At 37.1% G+C, this 21,292-nt stretch overlaps 1 long non-coding RNA gene across 1 annotated transcript; it reads right to left on the bottom strand.

The window, feature by feature from the left end:
• Nucleotides 1-4,054: 4,054 nt before the first annotated feature.
• Nucleotides 4,055-19,986, bottom strand: LOC129145560 (uncharacterized). The gene is made up of 4 exons (XR_008551304.1): nucleotides 19,964-19,986; nucleotides 6,843-6,956; nucleotides 5,201-5,285; nucleotides 4,055-4,384 (listed from the first exon to the last, which is right to left on the bottom strand). It is a non-coding gene; the product is annotated as an uncharacterized LOC129145560 (long non-coding RNA).
• Nucleotides 19,987-21,292: the final 1,306 nt, after the last annotated feature.

The following is a 21,292-nucleotide window of genomic DNA, read 5'->3' as shown; positions in this document are numbered from 1 at the left end:
ATACTAGAAGATTAAGAAAGTTTGAGCGACAGTATATAGCAGCATCAAATAGGAAGAAGATTGCTCCTTTTATCTCCAGCCATCAAAGTGCTTCACAAATCAATACAAGGAGCCGCATTTTATAAATTACACCATTATGGGAGATAGTGAATCAGCCAGAAGAAAAAAAGTTTATCTTTTTTTTTCTTTATGAAATCTATTCATTGTGAAATTCCAGAGCTATTATTTGGCCCCCAAATAATTGTCCATATTAAAGCAAAAAAAAAAATTCAGTTTATTCACTATGGTTATAAGAACAATGTCAAATTTCTTAAAAGTTTTGATTAAAGTGGATTTTTTAAGTTTTGAATAAAATGTTATTAAAACACTGAAAATAACAACATTGCTCAGAAAATAATGAGTTTCTTCCTGTTAGCTGTCGAATTGTTTACTCCCATAACTGAATAATAACAGCACATCAAAGCCGGCAGTGGTAATTAAATGATTTGTGAACATAGGTTAACAAATTAGTGCATCATGATGTGTAATTGTCTAATTAGGATAAAAATGCTAGTCTTACCTAAAAGAGTGACAAGACAGCAAAACAAGAAGGAACAGGTAAAAGCATCATGCAGAAGACTAGAACTTATGTAAAAATGTCTGTTTTTGCTGCTACTTGAGTAGGACTACAAGTATTTTCCAGATCTTATATGTCCAAATTATACACACTAGTTCAACTACATTCAAGAAAAGAACAACAAAATAAAAGTGGATGGTTTTAGGGTGAATGGGGAGCTGTTATTTGAGCTACAGACCTCAAATAACTGAATTATTTACATTTTCATGTGACCCAGAAACTGAAGGGAAAATTCCGTTGAATTCCCCTTTAGGTCATGTAGGAACTAGATTTAAAAAAAAAAAGAGTAAATAAAGAGTCCCTCTCTTATTATTAGGCATTATGCCTTTATCATCCATTTATTCAATATGTATTTCCTAGGCACCTATTACCTGCCAAGCAAAACATTAGGCTTTTTGAAGGACATAAAGATACACAAAACATAGATCATCTCTCAAATAATTTTCTTTTTAATAAGAGAAGTAAGGCATACAGCTATAAATATTAGGTGCTTGAGACAATGTGCTGTGCAGTAGGATTTCAAGAGAGGGGCGGATAACTTCCACCTGGGGAAATCAAGATGTGGTGTCAAGAGCTTGGTCTTGACTGATGGGAAGTGATGGGGTAAAAGGCTTTGCAGACAGAGGAAATGGCTTGCACAAAGGCACATGTAATTTATTATTTATTCTGCCACCAGTTGGGAACTTTAATCCTAATTAGATCCCAGAAAAGAAGCCAATTCTGTGCTTATTTCCATTGGCAATGGAAGCATTGGGCAGCTGAAAAAATTTGCTCTCACAACAGCCAGTTAGTGAGTGACACAGCAGGGGTTTGGAGGCTCCAGAATTCTTTTAATCCTCAGTGATCATTTAAATAACTGAGCCTCCTAAATATATACAAATCTTGTATTTGAATGGATTTGGAAAAATAAAGAGGCCTGTGAAATGCACACAACACTCTTTCCTTTCAAGTTTCTAAGCAATGGCCATGATATTGTAAGACAATTTTGGTCCTCCCCATAGCCTCGTTAGTTCTAGGGCACTGGGACAGCACTCCCTCACTCCTTCGTTGGTTCCCACTCCACTAACACATCCCTCCAGGCAGGCTTGGGAAACAGCTTCAAATTGCTGGCTAAACACAAAGTAAAGATGTGTTGAAGGAAGTTTCCTGCTTTCCCTATTAGCTGCAAGAATTGCCAACAGTTGTTGGGCCATTTGTAAGTGTGTAAGTGTAAATGTTATAGCAAAGATCAAACTCCGGTTATTAATCCAACTCAGGGCAAAGAGGAAAAAACTATCAGCAATGAGAAGTGATTTCCTTTTAGGTATTTGCTCTGAAGCTAAAATTTGTTTAATTAAATGAGACCTTCTGCCCTATTACCAACACTTCACACCAGGGACTGCACTACAGTGAGCCATTAACACTCAGTCTCCAAGCCTGAACCTGTTCTAGCTTCATTTATCCTTTTCAGTCATTCCTATATTGTGTTCTGGCCTTGCATCTCTTCAGCCTGACATCATTAGTCAGTTTCTTTTTAACTTTTACATGAAAATATTTAGGCATACCTTTAGAAGAATGTATTTTCCAATATGAGTACCTGGGTAAAAGGTTACCTGATAAATAACCTGGTAAACTGGGAGGTGATTCAAATGGGGGCTGTGATGTGATTAAAATTTTGTCAGATGAAAAAAAAAGTTTAAGTGAAAGAAACTGGCTTAGGGGAAAAGCAGGTGTGACCTAACATTGTCCTTTAAGGATAAGGAGCACCCAGGGCAGATGTAACTCTTAGCTTGCATCACTGGAATCACTGCTAGGTCTGCTTTTATAACTTCTTGCTGCAATCTGGCCTTCACAAGCCATCCCTCAAAAATCAAAAGCTTTTTTTTGAGATGGCAGGGTTTGTTATGGTGGAGAAACTGTTATCCTACTAGGCAGGAATGGTGGATTCCAGACCCTGCCCAGTCCCCAATTCCTGGGGAGACCTTCAATTGCTCAGGTCCTCAATTCTCACCTCTCTGAAATGAGAATATTAGACTAAATGAGCTTTAAAAAGGGAAACCAGATGATTTATTGTACAAACTGGGGCATTTTTGTGAGGACAAGTGTTAACCAGGTAAACCAGGCTACAAGGGCACACATCACAAAAGTACTGTTTCACACTGGAGTCTGTGATTCCCAAGGTCCTTCTTCCAAGAGAATCCTCCAAACTTTCCATGATACTCCCTTTACAAAGGGAAAACAAAGGTAGTAACATAACAAAAAAAGCTACTTTGGAAAAGATACCTAAATGTAGGTTCACTGTTGTTATAGAAGTGAGAGACAAAAGCAGCCTCATATCAGCAATTAAGAATCATTCAAAATAGTTAAGAAGCAGTATTGAATTATTTTCTAGAATCTTTGGGGATTTAGACATACACATGCACGAAGAAGAAAATATATTCTATCATCTATCAATCAAACTAATTTGTACATAAATTTATCTGAAATCAAAGTAAATTTTCCATAATAAGGAAAAATCAGCCAAATACTAACAAAGCAATTAGCCAAAATTATAGTGAATTTAGCATTTAAACTCAATTTTCCAATAATGTTTTCTATTAAATGTCTAGTCTACAACATAAATTCTATTAGTATTAATTCTGACATAACTTTTCAAAATATCAATCTAAGAATTTGTCTAGACTGAGATCTAACTCCTACAACAATTTCCATAACACAGGTGCTCAGAATAACGAGTGCTCCCAGCACCTTTCATATCCAGATGGTAGAATGATTGGTTTATGGTTTATCTGGGGAATTAACTTTTGCAATTGTACATATTCACCACCCATTGAACATTTTAAAGTGAGGTGTTTAGTGCTTTATCTTTTGTACAAGTTGCTTTTCTGACAATATTATTGATGGAACAAAAGGTCCCCTTTGAAAAAAAAAACTTGGAACATTTTAGAAGTCTCAGTATAAGGCAGATCATTCAAAGGATCAGAAGTTCTCAGCACTGAAATAGACCTACCTGTAAGGAGAGAGCCCCCATCATCAGAAGTATTTCAGTGGGTAGTGGATGGCCATCTCCCAAGGTCACAGTTGAGACAACCTTTTTATTAGATGATTGGCTATGTGACATGACCCGTAAGGTAAAAACCAGTTCTAAGACTCCAGTTTTGTGATCCAGGGCTCTGACACCACGGCATGCATAGAGCAGTGCACTTGACACACTAACATCTTCCCAGAAAGTCACTGCCCCAAGTGTCCTGTGTGTGTTGATGTTAAATTGTTTTCCTGTTCCTTGGACTAGAATGAAGCTGAATTTTATTTTGACTAGAGCAATTTTAATGCATCTGGGAGAAACAAAAAGCTCTAATAACACACCTTTGGTCTATGAAAAGAATACTGTGCTCCATGGCCAGTCCACAGCGAAAGAGGAACACATTGACTCACATACTAAAAATTCTATCTCAGTCATTTAATATTTAGTGAAAGGCCAGAGGAAGTAAAATCAGACCTGGATTCCGTTCAACGCCCGGGTCAGTGGTGCAATGTGGGCAAACGATGAGTGTTTCCGTTCATTTACATTGGCTGATTTCCAAGGCTGTTCCACATCTGTACTGTTAAGCCTCTGTCAGCAAGCAGCAGGGCAGAAAATATGCAATGCTCTTCCCGTGTTGTGGTGCCACTTCTGGGGCAAATGAGCAGGATTGCTGCTGGCTGGCCTGAGTGCCACTTGCAGCAAACTTTCCAACTCCAGGGAAAATCCATCATCCTCTGGAACTTCAGAGCTACACTTCATGGTAGCTAGAAGGAACAAAAGAACACTGGAGAGTAAAGGGGTGAACTAGAAATGATTCCACAATGGTTAGGAGAGTTAGATGGGATTTGCCAAAGAAATTCGCTTTACAAATATATTTATCCTTTAACAAGTATTTTCTTTGCCTTTTTTAGGGCTGGATACCAGAAATGCATTATTTATGTTGTTTAAAAAAAAAATGACTGGGGGGCCTCCCTGGTAGCACAAGGGGTTAAGAGGCAGCACTATGAAGCAATCCACAGCCATTGCAGCACAACTTCGATCCCCAGCCAGGGAGGTTACCCACATGGCGCAGCAGACCTCTCCTGACTCACCTGCTGCTCCCGTAAGCAGTGTATTTCAGTCAGTCTGCCTGTTCTGTTCCCCACTCTGTCTCTGGTGAATCCTCTCAACCCCCAAACCTCTGGCCTGTACCCCAGTTCTTGTATGCATAAATAAATAAATCTTTAAAAAAAATGACTGCAACAAATGCCAATTATCTTCTTCTTTGATCATAAAATACATTTATCTTTTGACGTCTCTAGTATGGTCTTTCTATAAACGTTGAAAGTAAGGGATAACAAGCCTCAACTGTTCTCTTGAAATCTTATCTCTGAAACTGGCTAAATAAGTCAATTTGTAATCACCTAAAATGTGCCTTGAGAAACTAAGCAAATAAAAGACAGATAACAAATTAACTCTACAAGAATGAAATGTACTAAACAGATTAATTCAAGGTCAAGTACAAGTATTCTGATTTGCAAGTTTTTGTGGGACTTGGTTGGCAAGATATAATATAGCTATTATCAAAGGCACTTACTCACCATGGCTATGTTCTTTATAGATATGTGGTTGGATCATCATCCAAAGCATTTTGGTCCCAATAGGAGAGATACAGGATCCCAAATCCTAAAAAAGCAACTTCAATTTGGCCTTAGGTAAGTCATGTCACCTTTATATTCTTGACTACAAAAATCAAGATATTCTATGGTATTAAAGTTTATAATTAATCTAATTACTTAAAAATTTTTAATGAGTGTTAAAAATATGTTAAGGCCTCCCCTGGTGGCGCAGACAGTTGAGCGGCATGCTATGGAGCTGTCCGCAGCTCTGCAGCACCTGTTCAATCCCTGCCGGCCAGGGAGTGTTCCACATGGCGCAGCAGACCTCTCCTATTGTGCCTGCTGCTCCCCTCAGCAATGTATTTCATCAGTCTGCCTGTTCTGTTCCCCACTCTGCTCTGGTGAGTCCTCTCGCCCTCCCGCGCATCCTCTCACCCTCCCTGGCCTGTACCCCGGTTCTTGTATAAATTTAAAAAAAAGTTTAAAAAAAAAAGAAAAGAAAATATGTTAGGTACAAAGGATCTAAGCAGACATTTCTCCAAAGATTGACATGTGTCCAATAAGCATATGAAAAGACGTTCAATATCACTAGTTATTAGGGAAATGCAAATCAAAACCACCATCAGCTACTACTACACATCCACTAGACTGGCTATAATCAAAAAGACAGATAATAAAAATTATTGGATGTGGGGAAATTGAAGCCATCATAGAGTATGAATGGGATCTTGAAAAATAGTCTGATATTTCCTCAAAATTTAAACATAGAGTTATCATATGACCCAGAAATCTCACTATTAGGTATACACCCAAGAGAAAATAAGGCATATGCCCCCACAAAAATCTGCATGTGAATATTCATAGCAGCATTATTCATAATAGCCAAAAAGTAGAAATAAGTATCTACCACCAGATGAATGGATAAATAAAATGTGATATATCCCTACAGTGGACTGCCATGTGGCAATAAGAAGGAGTGAAGAATTGATGCATGGAATGGTATAGATGAAACTTGAAAACATACTAAATAATAGAAACCATTTACAGAAGATGACATATTGTAAGATTCCATTAACATGAAATATTCAAAGTAGACAAGTCATGTCATTTGTAGCAACATGGATGGAAATGGAGGGAGCCAGGATCAATGAAATAGGTCAGAAAACGATTCCACTCATACATGGAATATAAAGAAACAAAAGATCTGCCATAGGAACCAGCAATTACGTCACTAGGTATCTACCCAAAGTACACAAAAATAGTAATTCAAAAGGAAACCTGCACTCCCATGTTTATAGCAGCACTATTTACAACAGCTAAGATATGGAAATGAACTGAATGCTTCAGAACAGATGAGTAGATCAAGAAGATGTGGTATACACACACACACATGCACACAAACACACACAGACAATGTGTGGCAACACGGATGTGAAAGGGATTATCCTACATAAAGTGAGCCAGCAGGAGAAAGACAAGTACCAGATTGTTTCACTTATATATGAAATATAAAGAAACCAACAAAGGATCAGAAAAAAGCTTACTTTGAGCAACTGCCTGTCTTGTCTTTTTAAAATGAAAAAAAAAAAAAAAAAAGCAAAATCACCAACCCTTGAAAACTTACCATAGATATGAGGCATCCAAGAAAGGAGTGGGTAGAAAGCAGGGTGGGGAGAACAATGGACTACAGTTGAGGAAGATGGGTGCTTTGGTCATGCAAAAACAATGGTGACTGCACCTGAGGAGAGAAAAACCTATAATGTGAAAAAACAAACAAGTAAGTAAAATAAAGGTAAGTTATTCACAGGGAAAAAAAGAAAGAAAACAAACAGACAAAACAAAGGAACAAACAAAACTAAATTAAAACAAACCATAAAAATATGACTGAAGAATGGAGATTACTAAAGGGGGAGAAGTTGGGGTGGAAGAAAAAGAGGGTAGTCTGATGGTCTATGGAGGCAAACTGTGGGTGATGTGGTGGTGAGTGTGCTGTATGTAGTAAAATACATATAAAGAGCTATCAGCCTATTCCCCTAAATCACACACAGTATTGTAAACCAGTGCTACCTCAATTTTTTAAAAAAACTTACAAATAAATAAAATGTTAAACAAACAAAATAGACATATCAATAGAGTCAATAGAGATAGATATTAGATCAGCGGTTGCTGGGCCAGAAGGGGAAGGGAAGGAGTTTGAGAGGTGATGGCTACAGGGTGTGGGGTTTCTTTTTGAGGTGATTAAAATATTCTGCAATTGACTCTAGAACTCTATGAATATTATGAAGATCCATTGAATCTTTTAAATGAGTGAACTATATATGGTATGTGAAATATATCTTAACAAAGCTATTTTTTTAAATGTGGCAGACAATTAGAATGTGAAATGCACATGGTATGTGCTTAATAAATACAATGCAAACACATAATGCCTCATTTACTTTGAATAAAGGGGGAAAAGAACTATTAAAAAGAATATAAGTACATGTGAAATATAAAAGCCTAAATTAATGTGCTAATTAGGAATAAAATAACCATCACTAAAGCATATCAGTACATAGTATCATTCTGGGATATCATTAAACTGTACTTGGGTGTACAGTAAGGCAAAGCCTTTAGTGGCAATAATCTTTGGTAATACACTATTGAGTCACAGTGTTATTTAAACAGAAAGCTAAGGCCTTTATAAACTACACCTGAGTATCAAAGACAAAGAGAAAATGACAGAGGAGAGATCTGAAGAGACATTATGCCTCTCTTTACTGTCTTTACTGGCTGTTGTATTCTGAATGCACATGATTCCCTACTTTCCTATCTCTGACACACAGTCTCAATAGAAGAAAACAGAAGTCTTATTTTCCCCATCCTGGCTTTAAACAAGACAAAACAAACAAACATTACATAAGTCCTTAGTCCTTGACCTTTCTTATCCTCCTTCTAGCCCCAGGAGGCTATCATTTTACAGCCTGAAAGCTAATGCAACCCTCAGAATTATTGATGGGCATGGGTTCTGTGGGAGAAGTCACCATCCGCATCCTGCTGAGTGAACAGCCCGGAGAAGGACGCTAATACCTACCTACACAAGCAAAGGGAGTTTTGCAAAGAGTTTCAAGTATCAGTCATACATCTAATGTGTACAGTTCTGGGAGAAAGAGCTAGAGTTGTCCTGGCACCATAGGACCAACAATCTGATGAATAGCACATGTGCATGCAAGCATGAAAAGGGTTGGTTTGTTTGCTTGCTTGTTTGTCCATCTTTAAATAATATAAGATAAAACAAGAGAGAACACTACCTGGAGGATACACAACAACAAGTTGAAGTTAGAGACAGAAAAGGAGGGGCAGGAAGGAAGCAAGGATGGAGAAAATTAAATGGAGTCTGTTAGTGATTTTAAACATTGCCAAAAAGAGAAATGTTACTTTAACTGCCAAAGAGACATCTTTCAGGTACATGAAATGAAATGGTGGCAAGAGAAAGTAAAATATATTAAAGATGAATATATGTTAAGAAAAAAATAGAGCGGTTAGCAGAGGACAGAGACGGCATATCAAAGTACTAACGTGATAATGTGTAGAAATGAAATTATTCATATTGATACCACAAGAGGTTGGATTTGTGTGCCCAGAAAAAAAGGCTTGACAAGGCACATGCCACAGGGGGATAGAAGGAGGACAAAAATGAACCCTGCAATAAAAACTGAGGCCAAAATTAACTGCATGATGAATCTAACTAAAAGAACAGTCCAATGTTCTTCTCTTACTAGAAGAGCAGCTCCAATGCACCCCCAAATAGAAGCAGATTTAATTCTGGTTCCAATTCATTTACCATGAGACTTCTATGATTCTGAAGAAATGTCGAGCGTATTTAATTGGTAAGATCAAGAACTTGAAAACAGAATGTGATTTCTAACTCTGAGAAACAAAATAGTTTCTAATTTACAGATAAGTTTGTGTTCCTTTGTTTTATTCACTAATTGTTTTCTTTGTTTGAATCTAACTGGGAAATAGTTTCCCACAGCAGCAATGTGTATGCTAAAGTATTAGGGATGAAGTGTAAGAATGTCTGCAGTAAATTCTCAAATGGTTCTTCAATCCTTTCCATATCAACGAAGGGAAAAGAGATAGAGAAACAGAGGGAAAGCCAATGTCGCCATATGCTAACAATTGATAAATCTAAGCAAAAGGTGTAAAAGGTCTTTATTGTATATTCCTGAAGCTTTTCTGAATGTTTGAAATGTAACAAAATAAAAAACTGGGGAAAACATATGAATGAATAGCTTGCATTTCTCAGGAAAAGAGGTCCCTGAATTTAAATGCATAAACCAAAATGCTTTTCTTCAGGCCTGTAAGAAAATGTGAAAGACTCCAAATGTGTGGATCCAAACAGATCAGCACCAGCAGTCCAAGACATTGTTCTGTAGACTACATGGCTATGTAGACTTGTTTGACATATGTGTACATATATGTGTCATATTCAGTTTTATATATTATTATATGGTGTATTCAATGATATATATATTGTATATGATTTATAATGCCATATTCAACTATATTTGAATTCAATTACATATGCAATTATATACATATATGTAATACTTCTTAATATATTCATATTTGATTACACATATACCCAATTCAATCCATATTCAACTATATATACATATAGATACATACATAGACATACAGAGAAATATAGATATATGCATACGCTTACACTCACACTCAAAAATACCCATTTTGCAAATAAGTAAACAGAGAATCACAGAGGTATGTCACATAGCTACACAGTAAAAGAACTGGATTTGGAATCCAAGAACCCTCTGTGCTATTAAGTATTTTACACTTCCTCAGTTAATTATTTCAACAAAACAGCAACAACAATTACCAACTTAAAATATCCCAAACTATGTAGTTTATTAAGTTTTTTGTTTTGGGCCTCCCCGATGGCGCAGCGGTTGAGCATTGGGTTACGAAGCTGCCAGCAGCCTCTGGAGCGCCGGTTCAATCCCTGGCTGCTCCCCAGCCACCGGAGGAGGGTCCCACATGGTGCGCAGACCTCCCCTGCCGCCTGCTGCTCCCCTCAGCAGTGTGCTTCGGTCCTTCTGCCTGCTCTACTCCCCGCTCTGGCTCTGGTGAATTCTCTCACCCTCCCGCGCTTCTGACTGTACCTAGTGCTTGTATAAATAAATAAATAAATCTTAAAAAAAGAAAAAGAAGTTTTTTGTTTTTTCATGAATGAGTGCTACCCAATCTTTCTCTTTTCTACCAAATCTCCTGTGAAAATAAGACTTCAGGGCAGAAATTTATGTGGCTCCAAAAGCTAAGCATGAAGATTTGGGGAAACTAAAGGTAAACCTATAATAGGAAGTAATCTTAGCCAGCAAGCAAAGTTTGAGGCCCTTATCTAAAAGTTTCTTTATCTAAAAGTAAAAGGACAAAAATACAGATTAAACTATATCAACTAGAAAGAAATTATTCCTTGTTTTCAAAATTGAACATTTTTTATTAGTTTTTGAAATATGGCTTACCATTTAAAGGAATTTCCCATTATCAGAAATTTCATTAAATTGTGCTAAAAACCTTTTCCTACTGCTTTGCTTAATATAAATCTATGATGTTTTTATTTCAAGCACCATGAATTCTCTTGAGATGCAAATGTTAAGTATTTCCACCATCATCTCTACTTGAAGAAAAAATACCCAGGAATGGAGTTTGGTGGTGGTTGTGGCTGCTGGTAGTTGTGGCTGCTGGTAGTTGGTGTCAACCAACTAAAACCCACATCTCAAATCACTGATGCATGCATGTCTGTCCTCAGTAAGAAGATTCAGGACTGTAGGGAGAGAGCACAGCCCAGGATCCCTCCCTTTTTCCACCAGTCCTCTGTGAAAGTGAAACAGCAGACCAGAAGAAAGGACCATAACAACATCATAGCCCAAGAGACCTTAAAAGCAAGTAAACCCTCTCATTTGAATGAAGTAATGGACAGGCCTGAGCCTTATCAGTCGCTCTGAAGAGTGTCAGCAGTATACTTTTTGTTAAAGCATCAGGCTAAAAACCTTTACATTAAATTTGTCTAAAGAAAGCAAATGATGGGCCTCCCTGGTGGCGCGGGGGTTAAAGACAGCGCAATCAAGCTATTGCCAGCCCTATAGTACAAGTTCAATTCCCGCCCGGACAGGGAGCAACCCACATGGCGCAGCAGACCTCTCCTGCCTCGCCTGCTGCTCTCCTCAGCAGTGTATTTAAATATATCTGCCTGTTCTGCTCCCCACTCTCTCTGGTGAATCTGCACCTCTGGCTTACACCCAGCTTTTGTATGCATAAATAAATAAATCTTACAAAAAAAAAGAAAGGAAAGCAAATTAGGGTGTAGGGTAAGGGAAAAATGTCAGGCTTTTCTGCCCTCCTGCCATCAGGATAGATGATGGGTCCTGAATGCATGCCTGGTGGCGGGCAGCTGTAATAGGGCGTGGGCATATGTAGATGGGATTCACCTGGGTTAAGACTGGGCTTTTAAGGGCAGCGGCACGGGGATGCCAGGAGAAGCAGAGAGAAGAAGCCGAGAAAGAAGCAGAAAGAAGTAGAAGCTGAGAGAAGCAGAGCACGCCGGAGAGCCCAGATAGAGTGAAGACTTGCTGGGGGCTTGGGAGGCCTGCCAGCCTCCCGGCCCCCTCAGCACCCCTGTCTGCTGTGTACCCGGTAAATCCCAATAAAAGCCTGAAAAGCCACTGAGGGCTCCAGGACTTCTCCTTTACCCAGTCTGGTGGATCATAGAAAACCTGCCCTGTGTCATTCCTGCCCCAACAGAGGGGAAATGTCCAATAGTAAGAATGCTGTGATCTATAACCTTATTTCAGAGATATTTCATATTGGAAAATGAATCTGAGAGAAAGTTCCCTGGCTTTGTTAAAGTCTCATTCCTGCCATTCTTTCAGTTGCTTTTGTTTTGCAAACATTTTGTGGGGTGATTTAGAAACATTTTCTTGCTCTTAGTAATAAAGGTCCTTGCTTTTTTTTCCTTGAGATGTTATGACCATCTCCTCTAGTAAAATGTGGGCACATTTGATATGTGAACAGTGTATATATTTCTTTATTTCATTCCGAAAGTACTATCCTAGTATAACTTAATTGTTCCCAGCTGAAATGATGAAACTTTATATTCAGATATTAAATAGCATGAAAGTATCTTTCACCTGGTGCCAATCTACAAGTTCTTACTCTTTCTAGGAAAAAGATAGTCACTCAGGCCCATGTATAGTACCAGGATCCCAAGGCAATAATAAAAAAAGGAACTTCTTGGCTGTATTAAAAATAATTTTATTCACCCTCAGCGAGGCAAACCTAGAGGAAGATTAGGAGATAAGTTGCCCCCATTTATCATCATACATTCAATCAATACATTCACTAGACATTTCTCCTGACATGCTATTAAACCGACCCCCTCTACTAGGAAGATAAAACTCTTTAAATAGAAAATAAGTAGACAGTGATGAACAGCAATATTATCCCTGCCTACAGTTTAAGTTCCCAGGACCTTGGTAAACTTTTGAATCCTCTGTGCTCTGGACATAAAATTGCATTTCCCTGCTCTCTGGGGAAGATGATTTGAATGACTTGCTTTCTCAATGGAGTTTTATATTATAGGGCAGAAGAATGGCTCCTATTCCTAAAGCATGAGTAGCAAGCCTAGGACAGCTGTGAGTATGGCAAACGTAATTCTACTAAATAAGGACCAGGTTGCAGCTGAGTTCCAGCTTCTTGATACCAGGGCACTGACCTGGATATGCATGAGTACCTTTGAGGGGCTTTACTAGGAGCGTTAGTATATTACTCAGGATTCTCTGGAAAAATAGAACCAATAAGATATATATTTAATGCATTAAAAGACATAAGGAATTGACTCCTGCAATTATGGAGACTAAGAAGTCCCGCCATCTCCAAGACCCTGGAGAGTCAGCAGAATCATTCCAGTCTGAATCTAAAGGCCTGAGAACCAAGAGCACTAATGACGTAACTCCCAGACCAAGGGTAGGAGACCAATGTCCCATTCAATTAGTCAGACAGAACAAATTCTCCCTTCCTCTGCCTTTTTGTTCTATTCAAGCTACAAATTATGGATGATGATACTCCTCGATATTGGGGAAAGCCATCTGCTTAACTTAGTCTACTTATTCAAATGCTAATATCATGTAGAAACACTCTCACAGGCATACTCAGAAACCATGTTTAGCCAAATATCTGGGCACTCTGTAGGCCAGTCAAGTTGGACCAAATCTCATTGTCTAATCTGTTCTCTCACATTTTCCATCTCTGTCTTACTTTCTGAAAGATTTCTTCAACTGCCTTCAAACCCTTCCATTACACTTACTTTACAATTTTGAATTTCTAAGAATGATTTCATGTTCTTGGATTCTCCCATTTTTAAGGCATCCCATTCTTGTTTTGTGCATGTTATTGCTCATATTGGTTCCTCTCTTTAAGTCTATTCTTAGTCTTTGTTTTCTTTCTATTATATGCATTTGTTTATTTCCATTTCCATTTCCTTATCCACTTACCCCTGTACCCCCACCTGTGGTGTTTGCTTTGTGTTGTGTCTTTCAAGTTGGAGGCTTTCCTCAAATATGTGATTCTTTGGCTGTCTGTTTATATTACAGATTAGGGATATAACAAGATAATTGGAGAAGAGAAGATGGGTGCTTAGTCAGCTTTTTCATAGACCGATGAGACTTCAAGGTGGTTTTGTCACTGAGGGAACCTAAAAAGGCTGGTGTTTGTAGTTCTTTTTTTTCTGGGGCTGTTTAGTTTCTTAAGAGAAGAAACCTCTCCCACCAGACTGATTGTGGGAGAGGAGAGAGGTGTAAGCTTGATGTTGGCCTCCGAAGTGCTTATCTAGGTAAGGATGACAAGGATACAGTCCAGTGCCACCAGTTTCAGAGGACCACATAATTACTTAGCTAAGGAGAGTTGATAGGACTCTTTTATTTGCCTTTTCTCAATATAAGTTTTTACTTAGAATGGAACATTTTAGAGGCTAAAATAACTACTGCATATTTTAAATGGGGAAACAGGTTGGTCTTTTGTCAAAATTTTCCTGAAAATTAAAAAAGCCTGCTCTTTCTGAGGTTTGTTGGTTTGGATATTCTTCATGCCTCAGAAACTCCTGGTAACAGCCCAACATGGTGAGGGAAATAAGAAAGTTGGGATCTGTCTCTGCATACTGAAACTATGAAGTTTGGCCAAGGCATGAAGTCATTTTCAGGGTCTAAGAGATGGAAGTAAAAGCTTCGAACAGCACTAAATTATAACAGATGAACCAGATTCCAACCAAAAATGCAGATATCTTACAATACTGTGTTCACAAATGTCTGCTCTGTCATACCAAAAGGTTAGAGAAATGCAAATGGAGGCTAAGGTTTTACTTGTGGCTGCCAACCAAAATATATGTTCTAGAGAACAAAAGGAATCAGGATTTAAAAGGCAAAAGAACGCAGTCTGTTTAATGTTTAAGTAAACACACCTGCAACCAAGTACTTATTCTGCAATATAAAAATACTGTTGTACAATATACACCAAATCAAAAAGGGCTTGGATCTTGAATTATATATCATAATGTACCTGATAACAAGAGATGCATTTTTATCAGAAGTTAGCTCATTTTTCTTTTCAAGTATCTAAGACCTCGGAAAAATCACCAAATCTTATGTTTTGTCTCTTAAAGTTTCTAGAGAGAGACATCTGACCTGGATATGCTTAGAAAAAGCAGTACAGCTGGATGCTGTAGTCTCTTGAGTTACTTCAAATGCTAATACATTTTTTTAAGGGGAAATACTACTACATTCTGAAACTTTTATTCTGAGGTGGACCAAGTGGTCTAAATAAAGTTCAATCAAAGTCTTTTCTTTCTAGACACGGTGTGTCCCATTTAATCCTGGATAAATGTTGGTAGAGTATGCCTATTCTCTCCTTCATTTTAGATCACTGAAAGGCAGCTTCCTAAAATTTATCGTCAGTTAATAAAGAAACACACAAAAATTTAAGTACAAGGACTGGTGATTGCCCAAACTGAAAGCTACCAAAATGTCAAAGTAGAAATGAGGGATTGGAAATAGTGGATTCATCCTAAAAAAGAAAAAGGAAAAAAAGTAATCTGCCAGGTGGCCAGAATTTGATTTATTGGGGCTATGTGTTTACTGTCTAAATATGTAATAAATTTAAATAGTAGTAAAAGCATATCGGAATACCTGAGAGTAAAGTGAAACCCAGTTGAGCCTAGATGTCTGCTTTACATGATGCCAATAATCTGAGATGGTTTGTTTGTTTGGAGGTATAATGTGTGTGCTGTAAAGTACATAGAACCTTTAGTATATAGGACATTTTTCTATATAAATATAAATTAATAATGTTGGAGAGAGACCAAAGTTTGAACAGACATTACTGATTGTAAAGTGCTTGATTCCATGTGATCAAAAGAGAGAAGCAAGGACTCTGAGCGTGGCTGGTCTTATCTTGAAAAATCACAACACGATATGTCCATGTTTATTTTCTTCATGTTTTTCTGACTTGTCAGCATTAATTTTCAACAAAAGCAAAATTCTACACTAATATGTGGGACTAGTTATTAACAATAGAGCAGACCAAATGATGCAATAAAAGGAAAACATTCTGCATAGAAGAGCAAAAATAACTAACAGCAATAATCATGATGATGCTAAAGAATGCTAATGAGCATTGACAAGAGATCCTGGGAAGCAAAGGTATTCTAATAATAGTACAGTAACTGGAACAGAGAGCATGGAAGGTGAATTGTGCAAGAGATTACATTCTCAGTGGCAAGAACAGTCTGGCATAGGAAATGAGGAAGTAAAACCATGAAACAATAGATGCCATGTTTTTGAGCAAGAGAAATAACGAAGTCTGAGCAGAGACTTTTTTGCCTTATGGAATTATACTAGCATATGTCTTCTTTTGCTATCTTCATGTTTCTCTAATTTATCAGATGATTTGAACTCAAAACAGTGAACAATGTTTAACAATGATGTCAGTGTTTCAGTGGAAAAAAAGCTAGGAATTTGAAAAGTAAGCTTTTTGCAGACACAAAGATGTCGTTGTTGCTGCTGTTGTGTTTCTAGAATAACTGTATGATTGTTAATTATGAAAATGGATAATCATAGTGGATACAATTTGTCTTAAGGATAGGAGTGCTATGTCACTAAAATACACAAAATGGAGACTATAAGAACAATCACCAAAGTTCAAGATACTATAAAGACTTACTTTCATGCTGCCACATAGCCAAAATATACTGCTGAAAACCCAGAATTGTCTCATGACTGAATAATGAAATAGCCATGTTTTATTAGCTTTATTTAAAACTGTCTACAAGTTGAACAACCTTTGTGAGCCCTTTTTAACACTTTTACAATTTGCTGGAGCAATGATTTCCTTTTTTCTTTGAGCTGCAGTGGCTAATCTGATTTTGGCTTTCTAGTAATTATGTCAATTAATGTGTGCTGAAAGCAATTTCATTTGTTGAAATGGATACCAGGTGAATATATAATTAGTAGAGGGTTGTCTCTTTAAGACTTTGTGTGTGATTTTCCCAAGATCAGCCACAATACAGAAGGGTAGAGTTTTAAATATAAATAATTTCTGGCTAGTGACCAAAATAATGCCTAGTTTATTTCCTGACAGCTGAAATAAACTCGTAATAACTTCCCATCTTCTCCTACCAATCAAGGATACTTTTATAGAGTGACCAACCATTCCAGTTAGCCCAGGATGATCCTTGTATTAGCACTGAATGTCCTCTATCTTGGGAAGTATTTCTGTTCCAAGCAAAACATGACAATTCTTCACTCTAATACACGCAACACATTCATACTTAATGTTTTATTATTAAATACATTTAATGTATAGAAAAGAAAGTTATAATTTATATCTATATTGCCACTGAAATGAAGCAATGACACATGTCGTTCCTTCTAAACTTTATACAGATAATATATAATTCAACAATTATAAAAGCAATCATAGTCACAAGATATATACAATTCTATGTTCATTAATTAACAAATAAATATTCTTACAAAATGCGTATAATTTTAATGAATCCATAAAATTCTAACATATTTCCAAGTTATAAGTTATTTAATGACCCTTCATTGTAGGACATTTATATTGTCTTAACATTTTTTCTATTAGAAATGATAATGCCATAAATGCTTTTGTATGTATAGTAGTCCTCTTCTAAATTTAAGAAATTAAACTTTGTGGGAAACCTATACATGGTAGAATTATGTTGACAACATAAAAACAGCTTAGATTATCAGTATTTTCTCCTGATAGCAAGTTTCTTATCAATTATCCTGCTATTTAAGTCACTATTTCATGAAATCTCCCGGGAATGTGAGTCCATTCTAGAAACTGGGCAATATCCATGATTTTGATAGTTGAAACAACATGTATTTGTTCTGAATGTCAAGAAATTTTCATCAAAAATGAAGGAATGTTTCCTTTTTCCTCTTAGGATCTTTCAAAAGAATAATGGCATTTGAAGAGAAGTGAGGTAACTGGATAATCATAATTCATAATGTCATAAAGAAGCATTTACTGTGTTCCAAAATTGCCAGAGGCATGGAGGCCACTCATTTTTAAGGATAGATATTTGAGAGAAGTCAATTTTAATACTAAGTCTGACCAAATCAACTATTCCTTCAGACTTCCTCTTAGGAGTTCTGAGGCAGAAGCATGAAAATTGAAAAATTCAAGTCTTCATGTATACTACAATTAAAACCTAATACCTGAGTCTACAAACTTATTGAGCACCTGCATTTGGTTGCCCAATCCCGATCCTTTACATTTTATCAAGTGATAAGAAAAGCCATAAGATATGGCTATATTGATAACAAAATAACAAAAGTGTAGTAAGTCCTATAACAGAAATGTAAAAAATGGACATGTCTCCTTGTACATTTGCATTATTTATAATGACAAAAAGATTTTAAACAACCTAAATATCTATCAACAAGACACAAATACACATACTGTCATACAATGAATATGAGGAAACAATGGAAATGAAAGCATAAAAATTATATATACTAATGCCAACAACTTTCAGAAATAAAACAAAGAATACAAAACAATATCAAAGTTTACATGTAAGGCCTCCCTGGTGGCGCAAGGGGTTAAGATGCAAACTATGAAGCTGTTCACAGCCACTGCAGCTGCAGCACAGGTTCGATCCCCAGCCAGGGAGCTACCCACATGGTGCAGCAGACCTCTCCTGCTTCGCCTGCTGTTCCCCTAAGCAGTGTATTTCAGTGGATCCACCTGTTCTGTTCCCCACTCTGTCTCTGGTGAATCCTCTCACTCCCCCACCCACACACACCTCTGGCCTGTACCCCAGTTCTTGTACACATAAATAAAATAAACCTTTAAAAAAAAGTTTACATGTAGATTGATATCACTTACATAAATTTTAAAGTGTGCAAAAGAACAATGCATATTGCTTAGGGATACTTCCAATGTAGTAAAAACAGAGAGAAATGCATGTAATGACAAGCATGGAATTCAGCATAATGGTTCCGGGGGAGGGGAGTCACTAGAAGGAAGGCTGCTGAGTGAGCAGGGCATATTCCCAGGGGAGGTACACTGGAGGGTTCATGTGTCTTGGAAATGTTTTATTTCTTAAGCTACTGGGAGAGTACATGATTATTCATTATACAATCTTGAAATATTTAATAATATATTAAAATATACATAAAATGCCACATAAGCAGAGAAGAGGCTGTTAATTCTAAATGGAAGCAAAAATCTGGATGAGCTGGTATTGATGGATAAATTGGATGTGATGGATGAGCAGAAATTAAGTAAGTCCAGATGGCAGGAAAGAAGATTCTGGGGGGATGGACCAGCATGGGCAAAGGCATGGAAGTGTTCTGAACAAGAGCTAGCTTAGGATGCACAGAAACATATATGCTGTAATAAGGAAGCTAGTTAATGAAACTAGAATCAAACTGCAAAAGGCCTTGAGCACAGCAGAAATGTAAAATAATTACTAGGTTTTACAAATAGGAGCTTGAAATGAGGGCTGGGTTATAATTTATTACTTACTTCATGTAATTCTAAAGGAGTCATAATTTTGTCAACCAGGATGTCACCTATCTGAATCTTATCCCTTTTTTTAAAAAAGATTTATTTTATTTATGTGTACAAGAAGTGGGGTACAGGCCAGAAATGTGAGAGGGTGAGAGGATTCACGAGAGACAGAGCGGGGAGCAGAACAGGCAGACAGGCCAAAAACACTGCTGAGGGGAGCAGTGGGAGAGGAAGGAGAGGTCTGCTGCACCATGTGGGTAGCTCCCTGGCTGGTCGAGAATCAAATCCGCACTGCAGAGGCTGTGGACAGCTTCACAGTGCTGTGCCCAACCGCCTGCGCTACCAGGGAGGCCCTGAATCTTATCCTTTTAAATCCATATAGTTCTTCAAATAAAAATAAAAACTCAACTCATTACAAGTCATCTACCAAATCCAATAGAGAAGCGGATCCTTAGGCTTATCACCAGCAATTAATGTGGAGATCTCCCACTGGTCACTTTAAAGGGTCAGTTAAAGTTTTTCTTATTATCTATCAGTTTTCCCGCCTGATCATGGAGTGACTCAAGTGAAAAACAATGCCCTGACTAGGGGTAGGAAGACTAGTTGGTTTTGTGAAAATCTAAAGCTTGTTTAATTTGCCAGAACTACCTTTTTACATGATCATCACTTGGTCACCAGCAGGTATCTTTCACTGGTTTCATGTGGCAGAGTCTGAAGAATATGGGTTGATCAATGTGTCATTCATCGGCGGCACCTGCAGAGATGATGAAAGTTTATCGTACAATATTATGGAAAGCGGCACAACATTTAGCAAATTGAACCACACATTTCCTCCTTAGCCCCCCCTTTTTGAACATTAAAACTGCAGTTTGAAAAACAACTTCTAATGCAGAAAAAAATTAAAACAGCAGGTGATAATTAGGGCAAAGTTACAACAATATTATTGCTGATGGGCTACCTGTCAGTTAATGCAAGCTATCACTTCTCCCCAGGAACAGTTATTATTAAAAACAACTTATGAAGGTTAAAGAAGGGATGTTAAATGTGTTAGTCTCTCCATTTGCTCATTTGGAAATGACATACAGATAGAATCATTAACCATTTCAGTTCTATGTTGGCCTCAGGGCAGACGCACAGAAAATAACTGAAAGTTACAAATGTCTAAAACATAAACCTTAGCTACTTTGATTTAAAAAAATCAATCCTCCTTATGAATTAAATTCCAATTATATACCAATATGTAATATCAAGAAAGATGTATCAATAATTGCCACGTTGGCAGAGGGCAAAGTGTAAGAATAAGAAAGATATAAAAATTTCATAATTTACAAAATCTGTTACCAAAACAGCTATTGCTGGTGGAAGACTCAGAGTTCACTCGTTGAGCTGTAATAACATTCTCTGACTAGTCAAGGTTGAATGTTCAGGATACAGTTTGCGTATTAATCATCAATTCAAATAGAAGGGTGCACAACTGGAGAGGTTCTCCTTTGTTAAGCAGTTTATTCCTGAACACAGATGGAAGTTTATTTTCCTTTGTGTATTTCAGAATAATGCCAGTGTTTTCCCTACTAGCCAAAAATTCTTTTGAAATTACTTCTTTAGCTTTACTCTTCAATAAATACAATCTTTCAGCAATGAATTCACTTAAGCTTTTGCTGATATGAATTATGAGCTCATTCAAACTCCCCATTTCAAGTTTAAGCATTATCTTAAACTTTCATCCTACCCAGCAAGAAATCTGAAGATATACTTATTTTGGTTCACTATACAGTATTTCATTTCATAGTATGTAGTGTTGTGTGTACAACCATAGCTTATTTATCCATTTTACTTTTGATGAACATTTGGATATTGTCATTATTAATACGTGGAAACAAATAAGTATTACACAGGTATTCATGTGTATACAAACAAAACACCCACACATTTATACATAGCATTAATTTTTTTGTGTAAGTATGATATACAAACAGA

The sequence above is a fragment of the Talpa occidentalis genome, unplaced genomic scaffold (assembly GCF_014898055.3).
Source record: "Talpa occidentalis isolate TD23 unplaced genomic scaffold, MPIMG_talOcc4v2.1 talOcc4.12, whole genome shotgun sequence".
Lineage (NCBI taxonomy): Eukaryota > Metazoa > Chordata > Mammalia > Eulipotyphla > Talpidae > Talpa > Talpa occidentalis.
Note: the sequence above shows the minus strand (reverse complement) of the source record. Positions and strands in the feature narration are given on the sequence as shown.